A 12,607-nucleotide genomic window follows, 5' to 3' on the forward strand; every position below is an offset into this window, starting at 1 on the left:
GGACCAATTAAGTACTATAAAAGGGGGATTTGAGGGTCTATCTAGACAAGATGGGCCAAATGGCCTTTTTTCATGCATAATTATATTGTGATCTTGTAATTGAGCTGGAGAGTTGCCTCGCCTGTTCTTATCCTATGTAATCTTTGTGATTACTTTGTACAATTCCTTAAGTGACAAGTGTTTAATTAATTACCTCCTGCTCAGGTGGGTTAGATAATGTAATCCATCACAAATATTAGGAGCATTGTTTTATTAATGTTACTAGCAAAGATCTCATGGCAGAGTATGTTATTTTATCATGACAGGAATGATACACCATGCAATGCATAATGATTATTCCCTTTAAGACAATAAAGTCTCATCCTGAGGTACAGATTCATTGCTGTCGGTGAGCGAGGTTTGTGGATTGATAGAGGCTTGTAAAGCATTGGCTCCAGGTTGAGGTGTGGCTCAGAGGGTAGCACTCTCACCTCCTGAGTCAGAAAGGTTGTGAACTCAAGCCCTACTCCAGAAACTTGAGCATGTGATGTAGGCTGACACTCCAGTGCTGGTGCTGAGGGAGTGCTGCACTGTCGGAGGTGCCGTCTTTCAGATAAGATGTTAAACCGAGGCCCTGTCTGCCCTCTCAGGTGCACATGGCACTCTTCAAAGTAGAGCAAGGGTGTCCTGGCCAACATTTATCCCTCCGCCAACACCAAAAATATCTTGCCATTATCACATTACGGTTTGTGGGACCTTGCTGTGCACAGATTGACTGCTGCGTTTCCTACATTACAACAGTGGAGACCCAGGACTGTGCACCTTCTGCCTATAGATTGATACAGTCCCAAAGCACATTGGGATGTCCTGAGTTTGTGAAAGGAGCTTTTGAAATTCAAGTTCTTTCTTTCCTCATAAGAAACCAGTACGAAAGGACTTTCTCAATTTTTAAATGTAACGGATATGCACCAGATGCAAGACTTTTCCACATGTTTATAGATAGATGGATAGCTATATATAGATGGAACAATCGATGTGTATATATAGACAGATGGCTATATATAGATGGATGGATAGGTATTTTTTAATCCATGGCTAGGAGTTGAAACTGAATCACCCAATTGATGCCTTGACGTCTGTAATTGAAGAAGACTCCCAACAGATTTACCTGAGATTCAACCTCAGCCCCTTCGAAATTAGGTAGTCCAGCAAATTGTTAGCTTCAGGTCTTAAAAGTACCTGTCCTTCAGCAACTGAAAATTGTTATATTCCGTTCGTAAACCCATTTTTCAAGTCCCCTTAATGCTAGTGATTGTTTAGCTGAGGTGTAAGCAGTAATACGCTTGTTCTTCACTGGGTGGAGGGGTGGAGAGGGGGAGTCGGAGGAGGAGGAGGTAATATTCCGAGTATGCGTTGGCGGCAAAGGAATGTCACCAATTGGGTATCGGAAAATTGTGGGCAGTACCCCAAAGATTTTCCAGCGTACACTGACTGGGTGAGGCTTCTTATTGCCTGAAAATGACTCCCAAAATTAGCCCCTGCAAGTCTGCTCTAAGAAGATCCCAGAACAGAGACGGGGACGAAAGAAATATGGCAATTATGGGGCAGTAATTGTCCAGGTTAGATTTATCCTTTTTTTTGTGAAAGGATCTTTTGAAATTCAAGTTCTTTCTTTTCTCATAAGAAACCGGGGCACACCTGGGCAACTTTCCACATTGCCGGGTAGAAGACAACATAGAAACATAGAAGCAGGAGTAGGCCATTCGGCCCCTCGAGCCTGCTCCACCATTCAATGAGATCATGGCTGATCATCCAAACTCAGTACCCTGTCCCTGCTTTCTCCCCATATCCCTTGATCCCTTTAGCCTTAAGAAATATATCTAACTCCTTCTTGAATATATTTAATGAATTGGCCTCAACTGCCTTCTGTGGTAGAGAATTCCACAGGTTCACCACTCTCTGGGTGAAGAAATTCCTCCTCATCTCTGTCTTAAATGGCTTACCCCTTATCCTTAGACTGTGACCCCTGGCTCTGGACTCCCCGCCATTGGGAACATCCTTCCTGCATCTAGTCTGTCTAGTCCTGTTAGAATTTTATAAGTTTCAATGAGATCCCCTCTCATTCTAAACTCCAGCAAGTATAAGCCCAATTGACCCAATCTCTTCTCATACGTCATTCCTGCCATCCCAGGTATCAGCCTGGTGAATCTTCGCTGCACTCCTTCCATGGCAAGAACATCCTTCCTCAGATAAGGCGACCAAAACTGCACACAATACTCAAGGTGTGGTCTCACCAAGGCCCTGTACAACTGCAGCAACACATCCTTGTTCCTGTACTCGAACCCTCTCGCTAAGAAGGCCAACATACCATTTGCCTTCTTAACTGCCTGCTGCACCTGCATGCTTACCTTCAGCGACTGATGCACAAGGACACCTAGGTCTCGTTCCACTTCCCCTTCTCCCAATCTATTGCCGTTCAGATAATAATCTGCCTTCCTGTTTTTGCCACCAAAGTGGATAACCTCGCATTTATCCACATTAAACTGCATCTGCCATGCATCTGCCCAATCACCCAACCTGCCCAAATCATACTGGAGTTTCTCGGCATCCTCCTCACAGCACACACGCCCACCCAGCTTTGTGTCGTCTGCAAACTTGGAGATATTACATTTAGTTCCCTCGTCTAGATCATTAATATATATTGTGAATAGCTGGGGTCCTAGGACCGACCCCTGTGGTACCCCACTAGTCACTGCCTGCCACTCGGAAAAAGACCCGTTTATTCCAACTCTTTGCCTCCTGTCTGCCAACCAGTTCTCTATCCAAGTCAGTGCCTTGCCCCCAATCCCATGTGCTTTAACTTTACATGCTAATCTCTTATGCAGGACCTTATCGAAAGCCTTCTGAAAGTCCAAATACACCACATTCACTGGTTCTCCCTTATCTATTCTACCAGTTACATCCTCAAAAAATTCCAGTAGATTAGTCAAGCACGATTTACCTTTTGTAAATCCATGTTGACTTTGTCCGATCCTGTCACTGCTTTCCAAGTGCTCCGCTATTCCACCTTTTATAATGGACTCTAGCATTTTCCCCACTACCGATGTCAGGCTTACCGGTCTATAATTCCCCGTTTTCTCTCTACCACCTTTTTTGAATAGTGGGGTAACATTAGCTACCCTCCAATCCATGGGAACTGTTCCAGAGTCTATAGAATTTTGGAAGATGACCAGCAATGCATCTACTATTTCTAGGGCCACTCCCTTAAGTACCCTAGGATGTAAATTATTAGGCCCTGGGGATTTATCGGCCTTCAATATCGTCAATTTCCCTACAAATACTGATTTCATTCAGTTCATAACCACACAAGTCCAACAAGGTGAGAATCACAGAGCTTCTACAGCTGGAACCTCCAAACGGAGTAAGTAACCAAGTCTGGTGAATTGCAGACTCCGTTATGAGATATGCAAATTGTGTGCTAGGCAGAGGAGGATCATCCGACAGGGCAGTTCTGTGTTTTCCAGAGCTAAATGAGGTTTGTAATTGGGTAGATGTTGTGCCGAAGGGAGGAACTGTGATTGCTTTACCAAAGGTATTCATGATATAAAGAGGGCATACAGTAGTAGGCAATTACCAAAGAATTGCCAGTAAAACTGAAGATAAAGATAGGATTGTGGTCTCTGGTGTGCCGATCAGACAGAAATAGCAGGATCATTGGCTCGTGGCACTGAGCAAAAGGAAGATTTGGTTTGTTGGATGACTAGAAGACATTTGCTGGAGACGGCAACCTTTTTAGGAGGGAAGGGGTTCAATAAGAATCAAGACGGGGTTGAAAGGTTGATGTAGGAAGTACCACTTGGAGGTACTGAAACAAGTTGGGACAGGCACTGTGTAGTTTCTTTAGGACCACAAATCAGAGGTGATGGTAATAAAAATTAAATGAATTCAATTACAGGGAACAAGGTAGTTTACTTAGGAGGCAAACATGTAAAGCATGCATGGAATGTTTATGGTAATGCTGGAAGTAGACATGTATGCTCCCATAGAGAATTGAGATATTAGAGGTATCTCGATCTTAGTTGGATAATAGGGGAAGGACTGGAATGCAGTTTAAAGGATACAAAGGATTCAGAAAGAATACGTTGGGTCACAAAGGAGGGGGAGTAGAAGAGGAAATAATTGCAATGGAGAGGGAGACTACTGGTCAGCAGAGGAGAGCTGCAACAGTTGGGTGCAGCTGGATCATGGTATTGGTCTACGGTTGATTCCTGGCACCTGTAGAGACTCATCGTCCTCTGGAACAGACTACCTAAACATACGGAGAGGACAGATTCCATTTATATGGTAAGCCAAGAAATTCCTGCATGAAGTTTAGAGGATAAGTTGCTAGTTAGCTGTGAATTATGAGGCGCTTTGAGCTTCCATAATATCCTGGAACTTTATTTGATTGCCTGAGGGAATCCAAGAGGAATCTCCTAGAGTTTTTCCAGAATTAGTTGCAGGTTTTTTGGCCTCTCCCAGGAGGTTGTGGTTCAGGAGGTGGTGGGTCAAGATGCAACATGGCCGATGGATGGGCCTGCTGGCCTTCTCCTTTGCTTAGGCTTTGACTGACCAGATATTTTAAACATACGCTTTTGAAATCCCACTTAAAATCCAGACGAGATACTAGTGCTGTATTAAGACAACAAAAAAGGGCCAAACAAATGGCTGATAATTCTACAGAAACTTTCACATTGTAACTGCACTGCATTCACATACAAATGTATTTCAAAGAAACAGTACAAAGAGATATTGCACAGCCAATACACCAGTCCACAATTTCAGGCACAAAAACCAATGAGACCTTCCCCACTTGCTAAATGACTTCAGTGGGGAGCTGAGCCTTCCTTACTAGGCAGGTCAGGGATTGGATCGCCTGTTACCACAGCAGCAGCCGTCCTCCGCTATCTTAGCTGATCTCTATAATTGGCCTCAGAGCCCCTTGGGCGGTTGGGGGGGGAGGTTGTAAAGAGAAGGGGGAAAAGGAACAAAAAAAGTCGAGTTCCCACTCCCTTGGTCAGTGTCCAGCATCTCCTGCCAGGAGTGTACGCTGAGTTAGGGCTGGGCTCGGCTCAGCGGTGCTAATTCGGTCAATGCCTGGTGAGCAATAGGTAATAACATGGGCACAGTCTTGGAGCTGTACCCAGCAAGGATGTCGCGGAGGGGACAAGAGAGGGAAAATTAGATGTGATTACATAGTCAATCCTGAACAGGGATACCCGACAAACTTTCTTCAATGGAATTAAAAGAAACCCCATCGCTAATTCAAAGGGGAAAAACCTAAAATAAAAGTTATGGCAAAATGAAATGAATGTTGGACTGCAATGGTATTACTGCTGCAAGTCCCTTTCTCTGATTAGTGCCTGAGGCGGACTACTGTAGCAGGGGATGGGGAGACAGAACTATAGAAAGAAGGCAATGGCATCAGGGGTTGTGATGCTGCATCTCTCCTTAGCTACCTACGCACGCACACAATCAGATTTCACCTGCATGCTGCATGTGTGGAGATGGGGTGATGGCAGGATTCAGCTTGGCTGTGATCCCTCCATGGTTGAACAGCCCTCAGTCACACTCCAGACTCGAAGAATAGTATCGTAGGCAAGGTACCAGAGGCCTGCCTGCCTGCGTCCTTGGAACTGTACACCAGCAAAGTAGAGGGGAGAAAATTAAGTTATTTACCAAACTACTTCCCATTCACTCCTTCTGCACAGGGATGACTAATCCAAGCACAATACAAAATCCTGAACAGGATTCAAAATGTTCCCCAAACATCTGCTTTGTGATGTTGAGCACACCAGTGTCAAGTTTCACAGACAGAGAGCAGCACAGTCTGGGAATTTACATTTCACTTCTGTGAAGTATGTTTGAGATCTTGGTGTGGACTTTAGGTGGCTGGGCAGCCAGCAATCCCAGTTCACTGAGGACTTGGCTGCATTAACATTGGGCTGCTGTCCGAGACGGAGCGTTCTGGTCCAATCCAAATGGCATTCAAGTCAACTCCACTTGAATAAACATCGGGGGGGGGGGAATAGAATCAGCTGTGAAAGATGCCAGTGTCAGACCTGCACAGGAACTGCTTGGCCAGGGGAGCGGCTGGATCTGGTGCTCAGCTCCTCAGAGACAACAACGCCGACGACAATAACTTGCATCTATGTAGCGCCATTAACATTGTAAAACATCTCAAGGTGCTTCACAGGTCCGTTCGCAAACAAAATTTGACAGCAAGCAATATAAGGAGATAGTAGGACAGGAAAGAGGTAGATTTTAAGGAGCATTTTAAAGGTGGAGAGGTGGAGAGATTTAGGAAGGGAATTCCAGAGCAATGGTGGAACATTGGCCCAGAAATTCGGGTCCCCACGGGTGAGTACGCGCTGGGTACTCACGCATAGGCCCAACGAAAGTGCCAGTTTTGTGCATGCACTGCGCATGCGTGGGAAACCGGAACTTCCTTCCCTTAAAGGAAGGGGTTCACAGGTCGAACGCGTGCGCTGGAGAGGCAGCGCGTACGCCTGGAACTTCCGTTTTTTTCCCAGGTTTTTCCGGGAGGGTAAATCTCCAGGAGCTACGCTTTTCAAAAGCAGTCGCAAGGCCTGCTTTTAACAAGGTAAGTGGTGAATTAATTAAAATTAAAACATTTTTTCCACAGGTTTATTATTTTTAAATACTTTAAAGAAAGGTAAGTTTATTTTTAGCCCCATTAGAAACTGTAATTCATTTTTTCAAAAATTTAAATTATTGTTTAAAAGTTATTTTATGTAATTTATAGTTATTTTAAAAATGTGATTTAAAAAAAATTTATTTGAAGTTTTAGTGATGTTTTGGGGCTGAATTGTATTTATAGATTTGACAGCTCTTCCTGTCAAATCTATGAATACAGATTCCCTGCTACCATTGGCTCTCCATGGCCCACGTGATCCCAGGGGACGCTTCGAACTAACTGCACCCCTGGGATACACAAGCACTGCGCGCCGGCAGTTGGAGGAGGCCCAGGATCGGAATCCTACGCGAGCCCACAGCTCAACGGCCGGCGCGCTAGGTAAGTGCAGGTCGGAGGCTTGCACCCGCAGGAAGCCTCCGACCCGAATTTCTGGGCCAATTGAAATCGGGGATGCGCAATAGGCCAGAATTAGAGGGACGCAGACCCACTTACTAATATCACGTGCAGTAAACAGAATTGGTCGGGGACTAGCATCATTGATGGCATGCACCTTTGGAGGAGTCCATGTGGGATCATCCACTTGGCACTTTTGGTTGGAATTGCTTATCAATGCATTAACATGTTTGGCGACTCGGGACATAATGCTCATCAGTTGCAGTCCAGGATCACTCTGCCTCTCTGAAGTGCCTTGCTTTGCTACATTTTTGTAAAATTAAGTATTTTGCTTATTTGTGTTTGTCAGCCAGTGGCTCAGTGGGTAGCCCTCTCACCTCTGAGTCATGAAGGTTGGGGGTTTCAAGTCTCGCTCCAGAGACTTGAGCACAAAAATCGAGACTGAAACTCCCAGTGCAGTACTGAGGGAGTGCTGCACTGTCGGAGGTGCCGTCTTTCGGATGAGACGTTAAACGTCTGCTCTCTTGGGTGGATGTAAAAGATCCCACAGCACTATTTCAAAGAAGAGCAGGGGAGTTCTCCCCGGTGTCCTGGCCAATATTTATCCCTCGATCAACACAACAAAAACAGGTTATCTGATCATCATCACATTGCTGTTTGTGGGAGCTTGCTGAGCGCAAATTGGCTGCCACGTTTCCCACATTACAACAGTGACTAGACTTCAAAAAGTACTTCATGGGCTGTAAAGTGCTTTGGGACGTCCAGTGGTCGTGAATGGCCCTATATAAATGCAAGTCTTTCTTTTATTTTGGAAATTGCTCGTGAGTGCCACATAATACTGAAATGAAACAGTGATTATGCACCTGTTCTGTAGCTCTCATTAGCACCAGTGAGATTGAGAGTAATTCATATATTGGTGATCTTGCAACTTGAACTCGATGGATTTTTTATTCACGTGATGAAAACATTACCTGGGCTTCCGCTGATCTGATTAATGGATCTGTCTGAATGAAGTGAACAGAGGGGATAAATGCCCTTTTTTGGAAATAAATCTATTGTATCAATCATTTGTCAAAACTATTTCAAATTAAGGACTGGAAAATGAAAATGGCAGGACCATTGCTGTTAAGATTGGTTCTCCCAGTCCTATTGGAATTCATTTCAAATCCGCTTTTTGAGTAATGCTCTGGACGAACATTTGGAACACTGCTAAGGGCGCTCCATTCACGATGGTGTGACCTTCTCATTGAAAGCCGCCCGCGTAATCTTACAAGTGCATTTCACAGACATTAGGGTCATAGTTAACATTCCATTCAGTGACCATTAATTATTCACTGCATGGTGAACACATTAGTCATTCGGGTCATCATTTTTCACTGGAATGTGATAAATAATTATGCAAGCTACTGTCTTGAAATAAGTGAGCAAAAACAGATGACCGTCACAGACTGAATGAATTCCATTTAATTTTTTTTTAACCAACTCCCAGGGCATTCGTTGCTCGATTTTACAGACAAAGGTGCTCGAAATTTTTAGAAAACTATAGGCAGATTTTTTTTTTGTCTTGTGTTGTGTCCGATTAGCCCTTTAGAAGTAAAGCCAGGTGATCTCTTGTCTCTGTTGTCAACAGTGAAGCAGTACTCTGTTAACGTTGTTCCCAATCTCTTAAAGATGGATCATCGCTGCTTGGGTGGTGGGTGGTGGGTGGAGGGGGAGGGGGGGGGGCGGGTGAGTGGGGGGGCAGGCGAGGGGGGATGGAACAGTCAGAAGAAGCACCAGTAATGTTCATTGTCACAAGCAACATAGTGTTGCTCTGTAGACCATAAGCTTGGTGCTGGGCTTGAGGTCCTGGTCTTCAAACACTCTCTTCCTCAGGCGACCGAAGGCTGCACTGGCACACTGAAGGCGGTGTTGGACTTCGTCGTCGACGTCTGCCCTTGTTGACAGTAGGCTCCCGAGGTATGGAAAGTGGTCCACGTTGTCCAAGGCCTCGTCATGGATTTTGATAATCGGGGAGCAGTACTGTGCAGCGGGGGTAGGTTGGTAGAGGACTTTTGTCTTACGGATGTTTAGTGTAAGGCCCATGCTCTTGTACACTTCGGTGAAGGTGTTGATGATGGTTTGGAGTTCGACCTCAGTGTGCGCAGACGCAAGCGTCATCTGCATACTGTAATTCGATGACAGAGGATGGAACGACCTTGGATCTGGACTGGAGGCGATGGAGGTTGAACAGTTTCCCGTTTGTTCTGTAGATCAGCTCCACTCCAGCGGGGAGCTTACTGAGGGTGAGATGGAGCATTGCAGCAAGGAAGATCGAGAAGAGCGTTGGTGCGATGACACAACCCTGCTTTACCCCGGTCCATCCGTGAATTGGGTCTGTGGTGGATCCGTTGGTCAGGATCGTCACATTGTCCGCATGCCCGATACGAGACTCCCAAAACAAGCGCTCTACTCGGAGCTCTGACACGGCAAGAGAGCCCCAGGTGGGCAGAGGAAATGCTTCAAGGACACCCTCAAAGCCTCCTTGAAAAAGTACAGCATCCCCACCGACACCTGGGAATCCCTGGCCCAAGACCGCACAAATTGGAGGAGAAGCATCAGGGAAGGCGTCGAACACCTCGAGTCTCTTCGCCGGGAGCAAGCGGAAGCCAAGCGCAGGCAGCGCAAGGAACGCACGTCAACCCAAGCAACCCCACCCACCCGCCCCTTCAACCACCATCTGCCCCCACCTGTGACAGAGACTGTAGGTCCCGCATTGGACTCATCAGTCAGTTGAGAACTCATTTTTAGTGTGGAAGCAAGTCATCCTCGGTTCCGAGGGACTGCCTAAGAAGAAGAAGAGTGATGCTCTACATTAGCATATTTGTGTTGCAAATGCACATATTTATTTAAAAAAATCATAGAATCTTACAGCACTGAAGGAGGCCATTCTGCCCATTGTGCCTGTGCCGGCTCTTTGAAAGATCTCACCAATTAGTCCCACTTCCCTGCTCTTTCTCCATAGCCCTGTATATTTTTCCTTTTCAAGTATATATCCAATTCCCTTTTGAAAATTACTATTGAATCTGCTTCCACTGCGCCGTTGTGTAAAATAAATTCTCCTCATGTCCCGTCTGCCAATTATCTTAAATCTCCTACCTAACCTCCTCTGCTCGAAGTAGAGCAATCCCAGCTTCTCTAGTGTTGCCACATAACTGACTTTCAGATCAATTCTGTGCCAGCCATTTCAGCCCACAATGTCTGCACATTAAGTGCTTGGCACCATAAAACTACGTGAAAAGGAGCCAAGGGTCATGATATAGACTTTGAATACTTCTGGGTAGATGTAGTGTGTGCTATAAATGTACTCCACAATCTGCTACTTCCAACAGTCTATTGAGTGACACAGTATAGCATTGAGTTACATTCTTCTTTCCGCAGTCTATTTTAAAAAGGAGACTGTCACGTTTCAGGATTTTATTGATCTATTTCCTCTCTACAGAAAGGATTGTGGGAGTGTTTAAGAGTTGCGTTTTAAAACAAAATTATTTGCATAGGTTTAAAAAGGCCACGTGCGGCACACTTTGAATGTGTGTCTTGAACCTCATTTGAGGAATTCACAACGAATGCAATGAGGTCCTGTTATCTTATCCCAAGCCCATTATCCGGGATGTTCCTATTAGGGTCGCCAACTTTGATTGGATATATTCCTGGAAGTTTCAGCACATGACCTCATGCCTCCAGCAGTCCCACCCAGTCAAAGAGCCTTTTAACCCATCGCCAATATTTTATAACTAATAACTGAAAGTATTCAAAGAAAATGAAATAAAACACATCATATTTTTTACCGCCCCTGTGATTTTTCTCCCGGGAGTTGCTTGCGGGAGTATCCAGGAGATTTAATCTTCAATTCTTGAAGACTCCAGGGCAATCCTGGAGGGCTGGCGACCCTGGCCCCTATTCATCTTCTGGTGTCCTCTTTGACCTTGCAACTCAAAGAGAAGGAGAGGTAGCCAGTTTTATTGACGGGCCTACTGGTCAATCACGACAAGGAGGATTCCGGGTCCCAGCCCCTACCCCCCCACCCCTGACTGAGAGGACACACAAAGAAGCAAATGGATACAGGAGCAACAAGATGCAGAATCTGAAACCAAAACAGAAAAAAAGCTGGAAACATTCAACAATTCAGGCAGTAACAGTGGAGAGAAACAGAGGGAGAAATTCGACCTGCCCAAAACGGGCAGAAGGTTAGATCACACTTAGGGTACTGCGCACAGTTCTGGTCTCAATACAGTATTACAAAAGGATATAGAGGCATTGGAGAAGTTGCAAAAGAGATACACAAGGATGATATTAGAACTGAGAGGTTCTAACTACCAGGAAAGACTGAACAGGCTGGGGCTCTTTTCTCTAGAAAAGGGAAGGCTGAGGGGTGACCCGATAGATCTTTAAAATGATGAAGGAGTTTGATAGGGTAGACGTAGAGCTGATGTTTCCACTTGTGAGGGAATCCAAAACTAGGGCTCATAAATATAAGATAGCCACTAAAAAATCCAATAAAGAATTGCGGAGAAACTTCTTTACCCAGAGAGTGGTTAGAATGTGGAACACGCTACCACATGGAGTAGTTGAGGCAAATAGCACAGATGCATTTAAGGGGAAGCTAGATAAACACATGAGGGAGAAAGGAATAGAAGGATATACTGATGGGGTGAGATGAGGTAGGGTAGGGTGTGAGGAGGCTCGTGTGGAGCATAAACACCGACACGGACCAGTTGGGTCATATGGCCTGTTTCTGTGCTGTACATTCTATGGTAACATAGTCAGAGCAACCGCTCCACCCGCTGGTCCGTGCTAACCTGAGGCCCAAGTCAAATTTGGCTTTGGGCCTCATTTAAATGCCACCAGCGAGCTACCAAACAGGCACCCACTGCGACCGCCGGTTGGGGAGGGTGGCAAATCGGACTGGCTCTCATGTAGAGCCGGCCAGAGATTGGGTCTGGGCAAAGGGAGGCGATCCCAAGGGGAGAGCCTTGAACGGGCCGGCAGCAGGTTGGAGTATTTTTTTTGTGGGCCCAGGCAGAGCTTCGCCTGGGCCCAGAAAAATAACTGAACATTTCTTGGGCCTATTTTTTGAGCAGCCTCCAGTGGTCCCCTTAAGGACTGCTGGTTAGGCCACTCAAGACCGGGCACAACAGGGATACACAAGCTCCCCCCCATTTGTACCTGAATTTTGCGTTCGGGATCCTACAACCGGTGTAGGGGTCCCAATTTACATATTTAAGGAGCCTAACGTCCGTTTCAGGCAGGCTCCCTAGACGACTAAAAGTCACCCAATCCAATATGGCATCCAGCACGCGACCAGTACAGATCAGGCGTGGCAGATCAAGCCGCAAAATTTGGAGACCCGACGCCCATTTTACACGAGCAAAACGGACGGGGCCACAAGTTGAATTTCTCCACCCGGAAGTCACTCACTTGATGATTCAAGTTTTAAGACCCTTCTTCAGGACTGGAAGATATTACAGGGTACGCGAGCGGACAATGAGACACAGTTCT

This window comes from Somniosus microcephalus, chromosome 11 (assembly GCF_052327205.1).
Source record: "Somniosus microcephalus isolate GS21.2 chromosome 11, FLI_Smic_1.0, whole genome shotgun sequence".
NCBI lineage: Eukaryota > Metazoa > Chordata > Chondrichthyes > Squaliformes > Somniosidae > Somniosus > Somniosus microcephalus.